The following is a 22,697-nucleotide window of genomic DNA, read 5'->3' as shown; positions in this document are numbered from 1 at the left end:
TCCATTTCCAACTTACGCTGGTGCTTAAACTCCCCCCCCCCCCCCCTCTGCATCCTTGGGTGTACTGGCCAGTTCAGATGCCTGGAGCGCGTCCTGGATTAGTAAGGCCTGCAAGCAACAGGGAAGCAGCAGTGGAGAACAACACTGCAGTGACACAGTTACCCAAAACCACCCAAGAGAAGGCAGCACCTACTGATGCAGTGTCGGACATTCCTGTCCCTCAGGGCAATCTAGGAGCAACAGCGAAACAAGGCGACAGCACCAGTTGAACCTGCAACAGCAGATGGTGAGTCTCAAGCAGATACTTGGGATGGTATATTTATTTATTTATTTATTTCATGTATTTAGCTCACGCCTTTTCATTGTAGCTTAAGGCGAGTTACATTTAAGTAATGTACGTATTTTCCCTGTTCCCAGAGGGCTCACAATCTAAGTTTGTACCTGAGGCAATGGAGTGTGAAATGACTTGAAAAGGGGTTTTAAAAAAGGGGTAGTCCAGTGAGTTCGGAGAAAGAGAATGTGGTTTCTTCACGGACAATTAAAAGAAATGGCAGTCAAAAATGCAAGTATAGGGACAGCCATAGCACGAGCAGCAGCTCTATCATCAAAGCCAATTCTGACTCCTCCTCGGACTGCAGCACATACTGCCCATCAGTTGAGGCCGGTGAGGCCTCCATGAGTCCACCAGCCCTGACTACCTTATCCCAGCTGTGGGAAAATGTGCCAAGAACTCTACAAAAGAAAATCAGAAAACACTTGTACATCGATATATTCAGGATCATGGAAGGAAGTCATAAGCAGTCAACACAGAAGAAGGAAAAGAATGGAGACATGCTGCCCATCGCAGATAGGAAGGTCCTGAGGAACATCATCATTTGGACTCATGTGTTTCTCCAGATGATGAGCATCATTGGACAAGACGACCCTTCACAGTATGGTCCTTCAGCTCCTTCCTACACTGGGTGACTGCAGAGCAAGCCAAGTCAAGTAACATCATCCACTACCTTGATGACTTTTTATTTGTTGGCACAGTAGGGTCCAGTGCATGCGTGTATTCTAATCCATCACTAAAGAGTTTGGTGTGTTCCCCTTGCACACAAGAAGAGAGAGGGTCCATCGATGATCAACAAGTAGCACATTCAAAACTAATCGGAGAAAATTCTTTTTCACTCAAAGCACAATTAAGCTTTGGAATGTGTTGCCAGATGATGTGGTTAGTGTAGTTAGTGTAGCTGGGTTTAAAAAAGGTTTAGAAAAATTCATGGAGGAGAAGTCCATTAACTGCTATTAATCACATTTTCTTAGAGAACAGCCACTGCAGTAGTAGCATGGGATCTACTTAATGTTTGGGTATGTGCCAGGTACTTGTAGCCTGGATTGACCATTGTTGGAAACAGGATGTTGGGCTTGATGGACCCTTGGTCTGACCCAGTATGGCAATATCTTATGTTTTTATATTCTTATCTGTTTCCTGGGGATTGAATTGGATTCAGTCAACATGGTCTCTCATTTGCATGAGGACAAAGCCGCAGATCTGACAGTCTTACTATACTAGGCTTCAAAAGCAAAGAAGCTGACTGCATGGTGCAAGCCATCCTGGGCTCATTAAACTTTGCATGCAGAGTAATCCCTATGGGACAGGTTTTCCTGAGGAGACTTGCCACTGTTACAGTAGATGTCAGGTGGCCACTTCATTTCATCAGAATATAAAGTGATATCCATGCTGACATTTGGTTATCCTTTCTGAACGATTTCAATGGTGTGTCCATGTGGCAGGAGCCTCCACTCTCCAATCAGGACCTGGCCATACATTCAGACACTTCTGGCGTCTGGGATTTTGGGGTAGTCTGTCAGGGCGCATAGTGTGCCACGCCATAGCCGGATTCCTGAGTGGAGGCAGGACTAACTCGGAGTATCATCTTCCTGGAATGGTTCCCTATCTTAGTAGCGTTGGTGCTCTGGAGTGAAAAGCTGCAGAACAAGCACATAACACTTTGGTGCAATAACCAGGCCATAGTCCAGATTCCGAATAGGCAGTCGTCAAAATGCCCCAAGGTTGTCAAGCTATTGAGGGAGGTGCTTTTAGCAAACCTGCACATTAACACCACAATCAGAGCACGACACGTGCCAGGGGTTAATAACAAGATTGCTGATGCTTTATCTCGTGCTAAATGGGATGTGTTTTATAAGCAGGTGCCCTCGGCTGACACAATGGGAGCCTCAGTACCAGACCGCTTATGGACGACTGGTCTCAGACAATCCGGAACCTACTGTAGGGAGCATTGGCATCAGCCACCTGGGCAGCCTATTGTAAAGCTTATGAGCGCATGAGAGGATTTCTTTGTCAGTACGGTTGGGTCACTGGGCCTGTGCAAAAGGACTTGCTTGTCTGCTACATTTCTGCAGCAAAGGAATTGAGAGTATCTAGAGGCTCGGTGGTCAAGCATCTAGCAGGGCTGGCTTTCTTTGCAAAAGTGCGTGGTTGGGAGGATCTTACCAAGTCCTTTCTAATCAAAAAGATGTTGGCTGGTTGGGCGAAAAAATTGGGCCGGTGAACGACACTCGCCGGCCGATCATGCATGATATGCTGGTGAAGTTATGTGCAACAGACTTCGAAACCAGTCTGTTTCATCTGCCATTTTCTTTGGCCTTCTTTGGCGATCTGCACATGAGTGAGCTGGTGGCCTCTGCCAAAAGCAACCCGGGTTCTATCGGTATACTGATGAGGAATGTCTTGTGCACGGATCAGGATATCCATATATGAATACACAAATCCAAAACTGACCAGGCCAGAAAGTGCATAATCCTCTCCCTGATATGCATCAACTCGCAAGTCACATGCCTGCTGTAGAACTTGGAGAAATACCTAGCAATTCAGCCCTCTGGCGGGGCTCACTTGTTGGTGCACGCTGATTTAGTATTGTTGCCAGATACCAGTTCTCTGCCATTCTCAGGTCAGCAAAGACCAAGACTCAATACAGGGAAATTCACCCCACATGGATTGGAGCTGCAACTAGTGCAGCCCAGGTGGGATTACAAATAGATGCCATTCAGCAGATAGGAAGGTGGAGGTCTGCTGCTGTTAATTCCTAGTTTAGACTGGATGGCACAAACTCAGCCACTCACAGCAATTAAATGTTTACAGATATACCCCAGTTTTGATGGGCCACATGAATTATTGGCTATTCGTTTATGCACTGGGCTGCAAGAAGAGCTATCATTTCCCGGTATGGCCCACACCTTGAGTTGGCATCTCATGGCATTTGGGTGACCTAGATGGGCAATCGGGGCATGCGGTGGGAACAGCTATTTTCATTGTTGTATCATTTGAAGGAATCGTCAGCCACTCCCGACACTCTGATAATTCATCTAGGTGGCAATGACCTTGGGGATTTCCCTGCTAAACAACTGATCAACAGAATCAAGGTGGACTGGGCAGAATTTGCTGCAAGGTTTCCAAGGACTTGCATGTTATGATCTGATCATCCCGCGACTGAAGTGGAGTGACTCGCGTTTATGGGAGCAAGGTCACAAGAAGGTGAATCATCATATTGGGTGTGGACCAACAAGTTTGGGGGTTGACAAATCAAGCCCAGATGTGCAATGTGAGGGCCTGTTCAGGCCTGACAAGGTGCATTTGTTTGACATAGGATATGACTTGCTCAATAATGATCTGCAGGAGGCTTTAGAAGAGCGTCATCGGGGAGGGGTGTCGGGGGCGTGACGCGGTCGGCGCGTCATCCAGGGGCAGTGCTGTGGGCGTGGTTTCGGCCCGGGGGAGCGTTCCGGGGGCATGGCTGTGGCCTCCGGACCAGGCCCCGGACCAGAACATGGTGCGCGGCAGCCGGCCCGGAGCGCACAAAGTTACGCCTGCTCGAAGCAGGTGTAACTTGTGCGACAAAGGTAGGGGGGGTTTAGATAGGGCCGGGGGGGGGGGGGGGGGGAGGTAGGTTAGGTAGGGGAAGGGAGAGAAAGGTGGGGGGAGGTGGAAGGAAAGTTCCTTCCGAGGCCGCTCCGATTTCGGAGTGGCCTCGGAGGGAATGGGCAGCGCGCGCAGGGCTCGGCGCACGCATGTTGCACAAATGTGCACCCCCTTGCGCGCGCCGACCCCGGATTTTATAAGATACGCGCAGCTACGCGCGAATCTTATAAAATCCGGCGTACTTTTGTTCACGCCTGATGCGCGAACAAAAGTACGTGCGCACGCTATGTTTTAAAATGTACCCCTGTGTGTGTAGATGTGAATGCTAGTTAATGTTTTTATGCTATCTAAATGTGTGGGGGTGGGGGGGTGAGCGCAGTCAGTGTGGCAACATGGTCACAGCTGCTAGAGTTATTGATTTACACTATCAACTCTGCTCCACTTGCTCAGGTCCTGGAAAAAAAGGAAATTAAGCCCTGGGCAACAGACCTCAAAAGACACTGATTTAGCACAAGTTTGAAACTTGGGAGCAGTAGCGTAGAGGTCAGGGTTGAAGTCTTGATGATTGGCGCTACTTCTTCCAAATTCAATCTCTTTTTGTGTCTGTTCTTTAGACTGCAGTGTCTGCTGCAGGATCACACCCTCCCCTCCTGTTCTCTGCACAATAGGATGGGAGGGGGCAGAATAACAGGAGGGGAATGGCTGAATTAGGGAGCAGAATGGCTCTCTGTGTTCTTTCTGCTCCAGGCTAACCTTCCTGGTCCCTGCAGCCTGCCTGAACAGGAGGGGCTGGAACTCCTGCTGTTCTGCCTCTTAAATCTGAAAATAAGTAGTGGAACTCAATTCCAGGCAGTTCCCCCACAAATTAAGCCCTGTCTGTTACATATAATTACATAATCTGCAAGCAAGCATATCTTTTCCTCAAGTGCCTCAGCAATCTCACCTGTAAAGATAATGATAAGAAAAGATCCCAGTTTCATGCTGTGATACTCCCTTGGTCATTTTTCTTTTACCAGAATGAACTCCATTTCCCATCACACTCTCTGCATCCTATTGCTCAACCAGATTCTCACCTAATGTAAATCTTTCTGGCCTACTCCCTTACCATCAAGCTTGCTTCTTCAGTCTGGAACAGTTTCAAAATCTTTATTGAACTCCAGATAGGCAACTTTTACTGCACGTCCCTGATACACCACTGTGTCACCTCTTTGAAGAACTGAGTCATCTTTGTCTGACAAGATTCTCTCTTTCTGAAACCATATTGAATGTTGTCTTTTTCTTTAGTATAGTTTCCATCATTTTGCTGACTGAAGCCTGTAGTTTCCTGCCTCTTTCTTGTTTCCACTGCATTTCCTCCTTTAAAATCCCTTGGAATCTCCCCTGTCCGTAAGGACAATTTGAACAGAGATGCAAGGGGCACAGTCAGCACATATTTTTAGCTCTTTTAGTATCCAGGAGTGTACACCATCAGGTCCCATGGCCTTATGCACTCTCGTTTCTGTAAGTACTTCAAGTACCTTCTGCTCTGGAATTTGGTTTGTAATCATTTCACATTTATCAATGTCATTTCCCAAGTTTGCAGAGGAAAAAGTGAACCACGAACACCCCATATGGAAAATAAAGGCAAACTTTCCTCTTGATCTGTAGACCCTCTCTCTGCTTCTTCCAGCTCTCTTATGACTAACAAAAACATTGCTGCCATTTTCAACAATGATTTCTCTCTTCCCACCCCTGTTGTATGTAAATCTGCTCCTCTGGAATAGTTTGTTTCTGATTTTAAATGGTGGAGACTTGTCACTGAAATGAGTTTTGCACTACAGCATTATTACACAGAAACACGGTAATCACTGGAGGAAAGGGTATGAGAGAAACAGTCTTCAATAAAGCACAGGAAGATGGAATTTTCCTAGTAAAGGAAATTCAAAGACAAAAGATCATGATGTGAAGCTGCAAGGAGAAAGATTCAGAGGAAACGTGAAAGAATACTTCTGAACTGAAAGGATGGTGGGTGCCTGGAGTAGCCCGCCGGCAGAGACAGTGCAAAATCGGGCAGAATTTAAACATGCTTGGGACAAACCTAGAGCACACGTGTAAGCACGTGAGAGGAGGGTAGAAGGTAGAAGAAAGAGATGTGCTTCGTTGTTCGCCCGAAGTAGGAAATTGCCCGAAATTTCCTACTTCGTTTTTTTTTCGGAGGCCCGAAACCCGAAAAGAATTTTCCCCGACTTTCGGGGAAATTTCGTTTTTCGGGTTTGCCTGGGGGAGGGGCACACATTTTTTTTTTTTTATTAAAACCCACCCCAAACCACCCCAAACATTTACCTTAACTATAATTCACCACCCCCCCATCCCGATCCCTCCCCAAGACTTACAAAGTAGATCCCTGGTGGTCCAGCGGGGTCCCGGGATCCATTTGCCCTCCTCCGTGCCCATGTTTCTGCAGCTGTGCTCTTTAAAATGGTGACGCGCAGCCTCTGAACTACCATGTCACAGGGGCTACCGGCGCCATTGGTCAGCCCCTGTCACATGGCCATCGGCGCCATCTTGTGCTCCTGTCATGTGACTGGAGCTGACCAATGGCGCCGAAAGCCTCTGTGACATAATATGGGCAAAGGCTATCGGCGCCATTTTGATTACTGGCAGCCGACAACGAAATGGCTCCCGGACCCCCGCTGGACCCCCAGAGATTATTGGCAAGCCTTGGGGGGGTCAGAAGGGGGGCTTTACTCCATCACAGTGCCGATTGGTCAGGCACCCAGGAGAGGTAGATGTGTGCACATTGAGGAAACACGTGCCCAGTTTGGCTGCATGGCTTTTTTGTGCTTGAAATTGCATTGGCCCCAAAGGTGGAATTGGGAGGGGAACTGATATCAATTTAAGTATGGATATTTATATGCTAATCTACCCAAGAGAGAGAGATCCAGAGAGGAGGACAATGGGTATTTTTTATTTATATTCCACCTTTTGCAGCACTTCAGAGTAGATTACATTCAGGTACTGAAAGTATTTCTCTATCTCCAATCTAAGGTGGTACCTGAGGCAATGGAGAGTAAAGTGACTTGCCCAATGTCACAAGGAATGACAGCAGGACTCAAACCCTGGTCTCCTGGTTCATAGCCCACTGCTTTAACCACTCGGCTACTCCTCCACTATGTATATGCTAACCTACCCAAAAGAGAGAGAGATCCAGAGAGGAAGACAAATGGGCACACTGGATGGGTCACTGTCCTCATATACTGTATTAATGTAGAATGTGATGGCACTTAAGGAGCACAAGGCCCATCCAGTCTGCCTCATTTCATTCCTCTTACAATGCCATAGACCTCAACTAATTTCTGACTCCCCTCACTTCTCTGCATCTAGGGATCCTATGTGCTTATTCCATGCTTTCCTGAATTTTGTTACTAAGTTTGTCTCAACCACTGCCACTTTTGGATCTTTCCATGCATCACCACACTTTCCATGAAGAAATATTTTCTCATGTTGCTCATACCAAGAGACTTTTATTCCAGAGCACTCTTTCCTCAGATAAAAAAAAAAAAGTTTCTTTTTCTGGATTTAGATGATTTTTGTTTTATCATACCCTTCCCCCTTCTCTCCCCTAAGGTATACACCTATTTAGGTCCTAATGACTCATCTCAAATGGTGTCAGCTGCACCATTTTGGGAACCTTTCTCTGGCCCACCTCCATCCTGTCTAGATCCTGTCCTAGATAAGGGCTCCATAACTGGCCACATATTACTTCATGAGTTAATACTCTGATATTACAGTGCCTCAGCCCAGACTTTACAATCAATACTGCAACCTACCTCTGCAAAAATAAAAAGTGCAAGGAAGGAACAGTGAGCTGTGCTCAGGGGCTTTGACACCCGAGGTTGGAAATGGATCCCCACTGTAAATGTGGCTGATTAGAAGGGAGCTGGGGTTGGTTACCTGGGCTCTCAGGAAACATTTTCAGCCCAGACTTTCCCCTCTTCAGACCTGATGTACTAAAGGGGTTTTCCCATCGTGTGCCTGCCTATAGGAAGAAAGCTTAGTACATCTGGCCCTTGGACAGTGTAACACCCTCCAGACTGCTTCTGCTAGAGCTCTGCACCTCAATCTGTCAAACAGGCCGATAAGTACAGTGCACTCCGGCGGAGCGCACTGTTAACCCGCGTTTGGATGCGCGTTTTTGACGCGCTAGCTTTACCCCTTATTCAGTAAGGGGTAATATGCGTCAAAAACGCACGGCCAACCCCCCCCCCCCCCACCCCCCCCCCCCCCCCCCCCCCCCCCCACCCCCCCCCCCCCCCCCGAAACGAATAGCGCCTGCAACATGCAAATGCATGCTGATGGGCCTATTAGTTATTCCCGCACAATTCACTAAGTAAAATGTGCCTCCAACCCGCACATTTTAATTTCTGCCGGCACCGGGAAAGTGTACAGAAAAGCAGTAAAAACTGCTGGCTTTACCCCTTACTGAATAAGGGGTAAAGCTAGCGTGTCGAAAACGCGCGTCCAAACGCGGGTTAACAGTGCGCTCCATTGGAGCGCACTGTACTGTATCGACCTGTTTACCCGTTCTGCAAGCCCAGCACCAGCACCTTGCCTGATACTTTTATATCTGTGCTTGAATATTGTTCAGTCTCATTATTTTAGAGTATGATGGACAGATAATGTTCATCCTGTGCCGATATTAGATAGATAGATAGATAGATAGATAGATAGATAGATAGATAGACATGTTCAGCTCACAGTACAAAATAAGCTCTGCACTCTCCTGAAATCATACCCCGCCGCGGTCTCTCCAAGTGTTCCTGGACTTTTCGAGTAAAGTGAGAACGGTCTGATCTACCTGTCCTGGATGCATTTGTACAATACTGCAATGAATGATGTCAAAAGATCTGGAAATCATGCATTTAAGTACTAAGGCGTTATCATCATCCGATCGCTGTAAAGGGTTCTGCTTCAAAACACATTCTTCCTAAAGGGAAAAAATCAATTTCAAGAACAAGCAAAGGAACAAACCGAGAGATCTCTGCCGATGCATTGCGTCCAGGTGTAATGAATATTAATATCATGCAACGTGTGCTAATCAATGGGACAGACAGCAGGTCGGACCGTGGGCTCAGACTGCCTGTCCACGTGGGTTTCGGGCTCTGGGTACGTTTAATAAGCAATCATGTGCATGAGCAGCCGGCTGAGACGAACCGGCCCTTCTGCATCGCTGCCAAAAACGCGAGAGAATATAGCCAACAAAAGTGTATTTACATGAACGGAACCATTTTATACAAATATCTTACTGCACTTAAGGATCTGTCAACCAAGAGTACCCATAAAAGTAATATATTAACAAATCAGCAGAGAATTCGCAAGAAAAAGAAAACATGGGAGAGGAGTTGTTTCATTTTTTTATTTTAGCCTTCATGATTTCAAAAGTTACTTTCTTGAAGCTTTTGTCACATCCCCTAGGGTTGTAGGAAAATACTTGGCTATAAGTCCCTCACACTATTTACCCCACCCGCGCAATGTAACGCTGCGCTAATGCGCTACTCTTCGCTCATTTACTGGCACATTGTTCATTTTAGGGCCTTACTTTCTGCAGCTTTTGTCCGTAGGTTCAGATATGGAGAAAATAAAGTCGTCGGGAATAATGCATCCCCGAGACCCTGCGGTAGAGAGAAGCTAGACTGAAGGAGTAAATGAGAACTGGTGCGCAGTTTAAGCTGCATTCGTTACTCAAACAAAACGGACAATATCTTGTCCCTCGGAGTCTGCTTTGAAACCATTTGGTACTACCTTCCTTCTGCCTCTCAACCCTTCCCTTCCCCTTTTATTTATCTATTTATTTATTTATTTATTTGCTTACCTTGATGTCCTGTACTCATGAACGGGAACCAGAATAAACTGAAAAGTGAGAGCTCGAGTTTTTAATCCATTCTGGTTGATATGAAGCTGTATCTTCAGTATCTGTAATGTCTCTTTATCGAAGGCCGTGTCTTTAATAATATATTATAAAGTGGTTTTAGTTCCAAAGTAAAGTAGTGCATTTGTGATGGAACATTTCGTATGGGTTTGCGTCAGTTCCAGCCTAGTATTCTGCGGTTTGGTTTGCGCAAGGCAATGCATCTTCACAATAGTTTATATAACCCCCCCCCCCCAAAAATCGTACACACGAGCATTTGTTACTGCAGTCAGACATTTTTCTAAAACCACACCTCTCTTTGTAACAAGTTCCTTCGTTTCCTCGCCGTTAGCTGTAAAGCGGACCGAAATTGTAAGGTTTCTGATTTTGTGAAGCTTTCGATTTTTTTTTATTGATTACAGAAATGCAAAACGATGAATCAATTGGAACTGATTTAAAAAAAAAATCACGGCCTTATTTCTACCCTCTTACAAAGGTTTTGCATGTCTCAGCCTATTTTTTTTTATTATTATTTAACCTGGCTGATTCCTCAGGTAATAAGCTATTATTTTCAGCAGATTTGTAGCAGTGCCTTAGTTCTCTAGAAGGTCCGCTTATCACTGATTTAATAGTTTATTTAATCTATCTTTGTTTCTTTAAAAAAATATATATATCCTGACAAATAACTTAAAAAAAAGCAAAAGCAACATGTTTTATCTTAGAGGAACAATACACCCCAGGCAGGATATTTGCTGTAGGTTTTGTTTGTTTGTTTTTCACAGTTTTGTACGTTGACAATCAATGAGTGAAAAAAAGGTCCCGCACACACTGTTAGGGGACAGCACAGCAAGGGCCACTGCGCAGCAGAGTCTATTTCTTAAAGAAACCACCATGTCCCCCAATCCTTTACATTTAAAAGACCCTGTTTCCTCTTGATTTTCCCTAGCTGCGGAATGAGGGGCAGGTTGATGAATTCTTATGGCGACTGTCTCTTGTTCTTCAATTACTGAGATCGAAACTTTCAGGGCTTCTAGCTAAGACCGCCGGAGAATAAAACCTTGCCGCAGAATAGTCCCCGAGGATCACAGGTAATGGCGCTCACCTGGGTCTCACGCTAAATAAAAAGATCAGGTCCCTTCGGGAGGCAACATCTGCATTTGGTGAAAGTGGTAGGTGAAAACGCGCGACGAGGATTTCTTCAGAGCTCTGTCCTGAGGCAGAGGCGAGAACGCGGGTAAGAAATCTCCCGAGGGACATTTTCTAAGCAGGTCGGAGGAGCCACCAGTTTGGGGAATAGTGAAGAGGCTTCCTGTTAATGGTCAAGATCCCTCTTTAGATCTAAAGGGATAACGATTTTGAGTGAGAATGAGATATGTAAATAGGGGTCTCGGCTGCCCTTTCCTATCAAAACGTTTTGCATATTTAACCCTTTTTTTTTTTTTAGTGAAAGCAGGCGATTAACTTCGCTACTAATCATTCGAGAAAAACTGGAATAACGCTACTGATAAATTCTTAGATGCAGCAATTCGTTTCAAGACTGGAATATCCTTCTCTATACCGATGCCGCTGCCTATGCGAATTTAATTATTACCGCGCCTTCTTATCACAAGAGAATTAAACAAAGGAGATGTCTGCTGGGTAGTTTTACATTCAATTTTTAATCAAAGAGTACACAAAATATTGCCATTCCAGACAATCCCAAGTCAAAAGCAGCCGTGAATTGTCTGATAAACATATTCTAGAAGGCATTGGCGGAAGAAGAATCGGGATTAGGAGAGAAGCTCCTTTCACTTCTTGCTGCTTGGGACCCTACTTCCCGAGGCTGCTAACTAAAAGATAAGATTTACAGTCAGGATGAGATCCCCGGAGCAAACAAAAAGAATTGATTCGTTTTATATCAAGTTGTAGTTATTTTAAACTAAAATGGAGATGCTTTTTTTCCTTACCGCAAACATCTCGAGCTCCTTTAATAAAACAGAAGCCTGGAATTTGAATCAAAAGTAGGAGCTTCTCTCTTTTAACTTCCCATAATCAATCGATAAGGAAGAGGAGTATAGTATCTGTGGACAAGAGAAGAGCCCATTCCACCTGCTCTAGATGATGTCTGGAAGATTATGTGGCTCACAGAATAACAAAGCTTTTCTCGAGCCGTTGTAGACCGAAAACATATTTTTTGTTTTCCTTGTACGTTTCCACCTGTTCTCCAAGAACGAACTTGTGAAAAATGTGTTTCTCTTAGAAGGGTGCTTTTACTGCTCTCTGGGTTTGTTGCGGGGAGGGGAAGAGGGGTGCTTGTTAGGGTTTGTTTTGGGACGGTTTATCTGTTGATTTTTCTTTTTTTTTTTTTCTTTGTTTTACGCACCTTTAAAAATCGACTACAAATTAATCGATTTGTAGTCGATTACAGATTAAATCGATTACAGATTAATCGATTACAGATTAAATGACCCGAAGGTTTCGCTTGCCTAAAGCACTGTTGTGCGATACCCAGAACAGCCAAACCGCTTTTGTTTGAATAGGATATTTTGGTGCTGGCTGATTTAAATCTTTTCCGCTGCAGCAGAAGTTAAAAGCTGGGCTGCAGCAGCGGTTAATGAATTTTTGAGAACTGTGAATCTGAAATCCCCGCCGCCGCCGCCTTGTTCTTATAATAGGGGAAGACTGTCCAACCATTCAGCATCCCATAGCCTCACAGTGACTCCAAGGCTAAACTAGCGCCTCCAAAAACGCCTTCTTTTTTTACATCTCTGATCAATTTGTTTTTAGGATGAAGTTTACGGGAACACATCTGGATCATTATTTACATTTTGAGGTTTTTTTTTAAGCACTTCAGCCCACAGAAGTGAAATGTATGGGCAGCGGATTTAGGCTCCTCGGGAGCCCCCTATTCAGTCTCCCCAGCGGCAGGGACACTGGCAGCCGAGACACTTTTTTTGTCCCCCTTTAGAAACTGTCTTTGCAATAAATGAGCATTTTCCAACGAGTTAGTCCTCAGGGACAGCATGGGATGAAGCTTTTGCCAACAATAACTCTCGGCGATTAAACCTAATAATACCAAAGGGAAATCCTCAGGCCTATTTGCCCTAATATTCCAACCGAATTATTTCTGATTAAACAAAACCGCCCTTCTTATTTCGAGTCTTCCCTTACATGCTCACATGTATAACTTCCCTTCCTCTTGGCACATTGGTAATGGTCTTAGTATGTTGGACCAGGCATTGTTTCTTTGATCGAAATATCTCCGAAAGGACAGCTTCCTCCCCAAATAGCAGTTACCTTTCCATACGATTATTTTCAACAGAGATGCTTCTGTTGTAAAGCTTGCTTTTTTTTCACACCCTAGTTTTCTCCATTCTTTTAAATTCCTAGCTATAAAAGTAAAATAGAACACATTTTTTGGATTGCTTGAGAAATATATTTTGGAGCCAATAATAAATTGCATAAAAATAAAAAGATCTAGGGATGTGAATCGTTTTAGGACGATTAAAATTATCGTCCGATAATTTTAATATCGTCTTAAACCGTTATGGAACACAATACAATACAGATTCTAACAATTTATCGTTATAAATCGTTAGAATCGTGAGCCGGCACACTAAAACCCCTAAAACCCACCCCGACCCTTTAAATTAAATCCCCCACCCTCCCGAACCCCCCCCCCCCAATAACTTAAATAACCTGCGGGTCCAGCGGCGGTCCGGAACGGCAGCGGTCCGGAACGGGCTCCTGCTCCTGAATCTTGTCGTCTTCAGCCGGCGCCATTTTCCAAAATGGCGCCGAAAAATGGCGGCGGCCATAGACGAAAAAGATTGGACGGCAGGAGGTCCTTCCGGACCCCCGCTGGACTTTTGGCAAGTCTTGTGGGGGTCAGGAGGCCCCCCACAAGCTGGCCAAAAGTTCCTGGAGGTCCAGCGGGGGTCAGGGAGCGATTTCCCACCGCGAATCGTTTTCGTACGGAAAATGGCGCCGGCAGGAGATCGACTGCAGGAGGTCGTTCAGCGAGGCGCCGGAACCCTCGCTGAACGACCTCCTGCAGTCGATCTCCTGCCGGCGCCATTTTCCGTACGAAAACGATTCGCGGTGGGAAATCGCTCCCTGACCCCCGCTGGACCTCCAGGAACTTTTGGCAAGCTTGTGGGGGGCCTCCTGACCCCCACGAGACTTGCCAAAAGTCCAGCGGGGGTCCGGAAGGACCTCCTGCCGTCCAATCTTTTTCGTCTCTGGCCGCCGCCATTTTTCGGCGCCATTTTGGAAAATGGCGCCGGCTGAAGACGACAAGATTCAGGAGCAGGAGCCCGTTCCGGACCGCTGCCGTTCCGGACCGCCGCTGGACCCGCAGATTATTTAAGTTATTTGGGGGGGGTTCGGGAGGGTGGGGGATTTAATTTAAAGGGTCGGGGGTGGGTTTTAGGGGGTTTTAATGTGCCGGTTTTTCGATTTTTCGATTTTTAACGACCCGCAGGTTATTTAAGTTATTTGGGGGGGTTCGGGAGGGTGGGGGATTTAATTTAAAGGGTCGGGGGTGGGTTTTAGGGGGTTTTAATGTGCCGGTTTTTCGATTTTTCGATTTTTCGATTTTTAACGATTTTTCACGATATTTTACCCCCCCAAACGGCAACAATACGATTCCCTCCCCCTCCCAGCCGAAATCAATCGTTAAGACGATCGAGGACACGATTCACATCCCTAAAAAGATCTAATTCTGGACCCCCAAATAGCGCCCCTGGTCTGATAGAAGTTGTTATGTGAAAGAGATCTTAGGATGGATTAGTCGTAACCAGCCCGGGTAAGGCTTCTGGGCCTTAGTTACTTACACACCAGTGAACTGCATTTCTTTAAAGCTACTGCATAGTGGCCATGTCAATCCAGGGCAGATGCACTATGCACTGCGCCCAGGAGCCGCCGTTTATCTGCGATCACGGCACAAGGACTATCCTATTGTCCCTTAATTCCAGTTCAGAAAACAAATATCTATCTACTAAGAACATTTTCATTATTCAACTAGGAAGTGTTTCCAAAAACTGATTTTAGTTGGTTAACTGGCAGTCAGAAAGAGGTGAAATAGAAGCAGCACAAAGACTTATTTGCGAGGTGTGATTCATTAATTGAAGCGGCTAAAGAATAATCAAAAGTTCATGAGCTTTCAAGACCACATAGAGCCCTCCTTCAGTCTTCAGACCATTACATTTGGCTTAATAAGAGGTATATAACAATGCAGAGAGTCACTACAAGTTAAAACATCAACGAGTTACACACCACCATTGATATCGGCATTAAATGAAGTTGTTTGCAATATTAAAACCAATGGACCATAGTATTAAGCACTACTGGTCTCTTCCACCTTCATTGCTTTACATCTAATCATAGGTCTAAGTGCCCAGTTGTTTGTTTTTTTTTTTTTTATTTTTTTTTACTTTTCTTTGCAAATAAAATTCACTTATCTTGTTTCATATGCTGGATTCATCAAATTGTATCCCCCAAATGTAGTCCCTACACGCACCCTGTTTCGAGCTACAGCTCAATATTTAATGCTGAAATAGAAAAAAGGAGCCCGAGTCGGCCTGGAGCCCACGGCACTGTTTGAAGAGGGAGGTCTGGTGCGTGTGCCCTGTCATTCTGAACTATGTGCTAGTATTCTAGTTTTATGTTCCTTTTTTCTATTTCAGCATTAAATATTGAGCAACATTATCCCTTGAGGCAGAGCTGTAGCTCGAAACACGGCGGGTGTCGGGACTACATTTTGGGGATACAATTTGATGAATCCAGCATATGAAACAAGATAAGTGAATTTTATTTGCAAAGAAAAGTATAAAACATTATTAAAAACTGGGAACTTAGACCTATGATTAGATGTAAAGCAATGAAGGTCGAAGAGACGGGTAGTGCTTAATATGATGGTCCATGGGTTACAATATTTAATGTGGATATAAATGGTGGTGTGTAACTCATTGATGTTTTAATTAGAAGCATCACAGCCTACAAAGAATAGTTTTCTCCAGGATCAACAAGGCTACTAGACCTTTGCATTTACTTTACACACAGTAACTTTTTTTTTTTTTGCCTCTGGAGGGTCACAGAGGAGAATAAAAAGGTGATATAGCAATAGCATTTCTCATTGTGGTACTATTCATGCTGACACTAGCACAAACTAGACCTGCACTGCATCTCTATGAGTGCTGTAGTGGAGGATAATCTCCTGGTGCTGAAATGAGGCAAGGGTAATTATCTTTTACTAGGACTGGTGCTGAAGTTTGATAAATAAGCTTTGGGATGATCTTGGATGGATGTTAAATGCACCGTTGACATTGAAAATATGTAAGAGTCAGGACTGGATTTGGGGTTAAAGTTAAAATTAGGTTTTCAGTAACTTGTGGGACGGAGAACTTTAATGAATGCAGCTGTGGCTCAGCACCTTCTCTGGACCTCATGGGAGGAAGAAGGAGGAGCACAGGGCTCTGAACTATAGCCCAAGGCCCAGATGCAGCCCCTGGCTGAATTTCCTCGGGCTCCCCAGCAGCAGTGGCAGATGGGGGTTTGATCCAGCCCTCAGCAGTGACAACAGGAGTTTGATCAGGCCTGCAGTGGTGGCCGAAAGAGGGCATTCCACCTCTACGACCAACTCAGATACAGACGTGCAAGTGGCGGCACTTCAGCGTGGCCTGCGTGGGGCGCTGATCGGATGAGTTATTCATCCCTGGTGCTGGTGCTGCTGGTGCAGGTGGAGTCACCTGGGCCAAAGACAGGAGGAGAGGCTCTAGTACAGTCATAAAGACTTTCTGGCTGCTTTGAAGGCCCTGGGTGGGGGAAAGGCACTGGCAGCACCAATCCATGGCTTCTGCAGGGCAGCCAGGAAAAGCCAGATAAGGATGGCGGTTCCTGGAACCCCTGAACCATGCCACCATCTCTTCAGAGGTAAGGGGAGGGGGCAGGGACATCGACCCTTAAGGATGCAGGTTTTGGAGGTGCAAAGTACAGAAATTTATATTATTATAATCCAGAAACCAGGTCTGTGAGCTTCGCTGGTACCATGAATCTGGCATCTTGCAAGAGAGAAGAGGGGAAGGGAGAAAGCATGGCGGAAAGAGGTGAGGAAGGGAAAGGAAAAAGAGATGGAGCATGGTGGGTACGAGTGAGAGAAAGTGCACCACAAACATCCCGTCCCACCATCCATCCACCCTCCACACTCCCTACTTCCCTAAGCAGGCAGATTTTGGGGAAATGGGGGGAAAGTGGGGAGCAGTTTGCTGGGGGTATGGCAGGGCTATCAACCGTGGAAACATCTAGAAATATTATTGATACCGTCTGCCACACACCTACACCCTTGAAAACCCTTCCCCTTGTATTCCCCTTCTCCAGCATTTCAAATCACCAAAAAGATCCTCCCCTTCATCCTTATCAAACAATTCCGAGGGGCTCCCTCTCTCTCTCCCCCACCCCCCCTCACTCCCCTCCTTCATCCCAGCCCTCTCAGTGATTTCAAATGTCCTGAATGACCCTTCCCTTGAAAAATTTGTCATCCCCCTCCCCCCCCCTCGAACATCTCACTCCCAAGCCTATTATTCTTCCATCAGCCAACCCCTCCTCCTCCCCTCTCCTACTAGGTCTCCTCATAAAGTGCTGGCCCCCTAGACTTCTTCTTCCTATCGGGCCGATACAGTACAGTGCACTCCGGTGGAAAGAAATGGGGAGAAGAAAGTGGAGAAATTTGAAAAGGAGAGAAGAAAGAAGGGGAATGAAGGAGGTAAATAAAAATCTAGGCAAGTGGGGAGGAAGAGAAATGGAACATCACATACAGGGCAATTTTCAAAGGAAACTGTAAATGTAACACCCCACCAATCCCAGGGTTAGTAACACCCCCCCCCCCAAAAAAAAAAATTTCCTGGGAGAGGAAGATTGTTGCTCTTTCCAGGACAAAATAAAAGGGGACCCAGAAATTTTGTTAGATGCCAAAGAACAGAACAGAATTTGGGAATCACTGGAATAAAGTGTAGAGATCCAATTTGTTTTATTTCAGAGGGGCTACTTCTAATCTAATTTCAGAAATCAATCCAAAAATATTTTTGCATATAGAACCTGTGCTGTTTGCATTATTTTATTTTTGGAAATTAGTGTGTTTCTCCAGTGCCACATCAGGAACTGAAAAGAATGTAAATAGTATAATGTAACCACAATTTTCCATAAAAAGAATAAACATTTCTGCTCAGAATTTTAGATTAATTTTCCTAAGCTGTTTGTTTAGATTAAATTCTCATTCTGTTCCACTCAATATTTGTTTAATCAGTCTATAAAGCACTTTGGAACTTAGTGCAGAGAACCTTTGGTTTCCCTAACTGAAAGGAGAGTACCAATTGATTGGAGGGGTTTTGTGTAGACATTTGTGAGAGGTTTGGGTTTTGCTCCCCTATATGGGAACAGCAGATGGTGTATCCTTTTTGTTTAACATCCCAAAGCACCATATAACTTGTGAATTTTTAGTTGAAGTTTCAAGCAGAAAGGAGCCCTCTTTCTGTTTGTTATTTTTTCTCTTAATTTATGGGAAAGAAATAAGAAAGTTTTCCCATTTAGGGGTCAACCTCCCATTGGCCTTTAAGATTGATTTTGTCTCTAAGCCAATTTTGGACTATTCCCTGTGTCAGCCAGTCTCTCTTTTTACAATGGATTGGGGCATCCCTGTATTCAAGGCTGGAATTGGGGTAAAGAAGACCTGCAGTGTGCCATCTCTCCTTCAGAGGATAGATCTGACAGTGACCTGATGCAGAGGAATTTCTTCCTTGAAGTAACTGTCTTTTTGCACTATCTCCTCTGTCTGGCGGCCCTTCCTGTTTCTGGCTTGATTTTTCCCCTTTTTGGGTTCAAAGACTATTTTTGTTCCACTTGGATCTGATGGTCCTTGATACCTGGGACTCAATAACCAAACCATTGGGAGAGTGGTGATTTCATTCTGAAAGACCTGTAGGTGTGGAGAAATTCATCTGGAAGAAAGGATCCCTGCAAATGGCACAAAGGGAAGGAGGCCAGAGGATATAAGTAAAGGAACAAGAACTTTGTTGTTGCTATCTTAAGTAGAACATCAAGGAGAGTAAAGTGCCCACCAGGCACTGCCTAAAGAGTTAAAGGATTAATATTAATGAGGTTTGGGAAAAGTTTAAAACCTTGGTCTAAGTTCTGATAAACTATTGGGACTGCATTCTAACCACCAGTGAGAAGAGCTCATAAATGTCATTGGGGCTTGAAGAAGGATTGAACTAACTTCAATCTGATAAACCTGAGAATTTGGAGTAATTGGGGAGAAGAAAGAATTTAGTGTAAATAAAGTAGAGACTTTGCTAAAGAAGTGACACCACAAGTTTATTAAATCGTTCTTCTGTCTTATTAGCTGTTGACTTTATCCAAGAAATGAATTGAAGCTGCAAATATTATTCAGCCATGTAATCAACTATCAGAAAAGAAGATGGAAATCAACAATCTTCTCATGTGTGTTTATTGGCTGCAGAGACAGTGCTAATTATCAGTGCTTTGTACAGAGGATGAAGAAAGGGCCAGTCTTGCAAAAGCAGGGTATAAGAACTATTATTATGCCCTCACACTGGAATTCTGGGACTCAAGAGTGTTAAATTATCTGTGGGGTGAAGGAGAGAGTGAGAGATGATGAGTTTTGTGCAGAAAGATCCATCTGTTTTCTTTTCTATGTGCCCCTGGGTGCAAATCAAAGGATCCATCCCGCCCAGGGCTTACATTAGGATTCTACATATTATTTATGAATTGTAAAGTATTTATTATATTTTATTGCATGATATTAACTCTTTATCTGTATTGAATTTTCAGTCATAACAAAGTAATCCAAATACATAAAATGTAAACAGATCATCAGATGTCATAGAAACATAGAAATGATGGCAGTAGAAGACCAAACGGCCCATCCAGTCTGCCCAGCAAGCTATCACAGTTATTTTTCTCATACTTATCTGTTACTCTGACTGCTGAGGTCAGGGCCCTTATTGGTAACTTTTTGGTTCTAATGTCCTTCCACCCCTGCCATTGATGTAGAGAGCAATGCTGGAGCTGCATAAAAGTGAAGTATCAAGCCTAATTGGTTAGGGGTAGTAACCGCCGCAATAAGCAAGCTACTCCCACGCTTATTTGTTTACCCAGCCTGTGCAATTTAGTCCTTGTTGGTTGTCTTAATATAAATCCTCTTTTCATCATTCCCCCTGCCATTGAAGCAGTGAGCTGTGCTGTTTATGCATTCAAAGTGAAGTATCAGGCTTATTTGGTTTGGGGTAGTAACTGCCGCAATAAGCAAGCTACTCCCACACTTATTTGTTTACCCAGACTATGCAGTTCAATCCTAGTTGGTAGTTGTCTAAATGTAAATCCTCTTATCTTCATTCCCCCCTCTGTTGAAGCAGTGAGCTGCGCTATATATGTATTCAAAGTGAAGTATTGAGCTTAATTGGTTTGGGTTAGTAACTGCCGCAACAAGCAAGCTACTTCCACGCTTATTTGTGAATGCAAATCCTTTGTCCCACATTTCCTCTTGCCATTGAAGCATAGAGCAATGTTGGAGTCACATTAACCGTATGCATGTTTATTGAATAAGGGTATTAATCACCAGGTAGTAGCCATCATTCCTGCAAGCCACCCCCATGCCTCTTCTCTTCATTCACATCCTTAAGACTTTATGGATCCACAGTGTTTATCCCATGCCCCTTTGAAATCCTTCACAGTTCTGGTCTTCACCACTTCCTCCGGAAGGGCATTCCAGGCATCCACCACCCTCAACGTGAAGAAATACTTCCTGACATTGGTTCTGAGTCTTCCTCCCTGGAAGTCCCAACATTACCATAAATGGAGAAGATCCAAATTTCAGCTCAGACCAATAAGATAGCAACATATATAATATATTCCAGTAGTCACAGAAGAAAGTAGGGATAAAAAAGTCACTTTCTATATGTATTAGATAAAAAGAGGAACACAAAAGGCACCACCAGATCACTTCAGGCATGCAAAAGGAATTTCAATTGTGTAAAATGAAAATTATTAATGAAGTAAGAGCCGCATCTGCAAGCCTGTCAACGTGTTCAAACTCACCAGGTTGAACCGTCCGGTCTTTTCTTCATTTGCTGCTCTTACCGGGCTGTGAAGCCTATTGTAGTTGTTGACAGCGGCCAGTGTTTCGCTGCACAACTTGCAGCTTCATCAGGGGTGAAAACCTCCTCTATCCGGATGCAGGTCTCTCAAAAAATGTTCAGAAAAACGCGGACAAGTTGTGCAGCGAAACACTGGCCGCTGTCAACAACTACAATAGGCTTCACAGCCCGGTAAGAGCCGCAAATGAAGAAAAGACCGGACGGTTCAACCTGGTGAGTTTGAACACGTTGACAGGCTTGCAGATGCGGCTCTTACTTCATTAATAATTTTCATTTTACACAATTGAAATTCCTTTTGCGCGCCTGAAGTGATTTGGTGGTGCCTTTTGTGTTCCTTATTTGATTTCAAGGACCTATTTAGTGCTCTTTGTTGTTTTGCCTTAGATAAAAAGAGCCCACACTTCATTAAAGGATTGTGCCGCGTCATTCATCTTGTAATGACTCTTTCATAGAATGGTACTGCCATTTTCTTGAACCACACTTCAATTAATGGCACCCCTGGTGATTTCCACACTCACAATATGATTTGCATTGCACATAGCAGAGACACTGTGTGCCACGTCTTCCAGTGTCTATTGAGGAAATGCAGATGCAATACTGATTCGTGCCTGTAATGGAAGACCCTGCTGCAGGTTCCTATCAATCCATCTGTCAGCTCTATTCCACAATACTCGCACTTTTCAGCCGTCTCTCAGAACGTGGAGCAGGAAGTCGGTTTCTTCTTAGCATCACTGGCAAACCTTTGTTTCACCTATTCACACTTTATACACCTCTCAGTGCCATCTATATTCTAAATGAAATTTGCATAGCTTTTGTTTCTTTGATATTCTGCATGGCATTAAGCTTCATATTTTCCCACTGGTTGCTAGTTATAGTCTCACCAAAACTCAGCTCCTCGTTGTTTTCTCAGTTTCTTCTGTGTAGTTGTAGGGGTAATCAAACTCAGGCTCATATTATAGAAAGGTTAATACCCACTATCGCTGAGATTTCATCTTCTTTGACGCTTATATGAAAATAGAATTTCCAGAGGGGATCTGCCAATCTGCAGATGTCTTTTCAGAGTCACTTCATTTATTTCTATTCATTTATTTACATATTTATGAAGCTGAGTGCCTGGAAGACCATACTCTGATGCTCAGTCTTATGAAGTAGATGCCCCAGCTGGTAAACTCCTTTTTGATCCCATTTCTTCCAGAACATCTGTTTCCCACCTATCTTTATATCCGAGTTAGCCCAGATTGTGTTATTGTTACATATAAACTACCAACAGTTATTGCTTTCAAATCCAAGACCCTCTGGTTAGTCTCAGTATGGGATTTTTTTGTGTATGAAAGTATACACAACTCATCTGTTGACCATCAGTTCTCATTTTAGTGGGATCCAGTGCTTGCTACTACTTTCTTCAGATAGTATTTCTTGGAAGGGTATCAGAAAAACACCGTTTTGTAGAACTCTGTCTGGTAACCTAAGGCCTATTTGGGATACTGGGATCTGCAGTGACTGATTTAGGATTTTGTACCCTTAGGCACTATTGATGCTGCCACCCCCCCCCTAACCCCCCATCCCCCCACATAACCATAAAGTTGGAAAACAGGGAGCAGAAGGCTAAGGAACAGTCCCCCCAATTTCCTGAAGCATCTCAGGGGTAGATTCTGTGGCAACATTTTGAAAATTCTGAAGCAAGTTGCCACACATTTTCATCTTTTATTTTACATCACTTTGCTTGTGTCCATATAAT

At 44.4% G+C, this 22,697-nt stretch overlaps 1 long non-coding RNA gene across 1 annotated transcript in view; it reads left to right on the top strand.

The window, feature by feature from the left end:
- LOC115080014 overlaps positions 1-15,576 on the top strand; it is a 69,575-nt gene extending 53,999 nt beyond the window's left edge. Inside the window, exon 3 of the long non-coding RNA XR_003853484.1 lies at positions 15,476-15,576. This is a non-coding gene — a long non-coding RNA (uncharacterized LOC115080014). The remainder of the gene's footprint in view (positions 1-15,475) is intronic.
- The last annotated feature ends 7,121 nt before the right edge of the window (positions 15,577-22,697 follow it).

This window comes from Rhinatrema bivittatum, chromosome 1 (genome assembly GCF_901001135.1).
Source record: "Rhinatrema bivittatum chromosome 1, aRhiBiv1.1, whole genome shotgun sequence".
NCBI classification, from domain to species: Eukaryota; Metazoa; Chordata; class Amphibia; order Gymnophiona; family Rhinatrematidae; genus Rhinatrema; species Rhinatrema bivittatum.
This window is presented reverse-complemented; position numbering and strand designations above follow the sequence as displayed.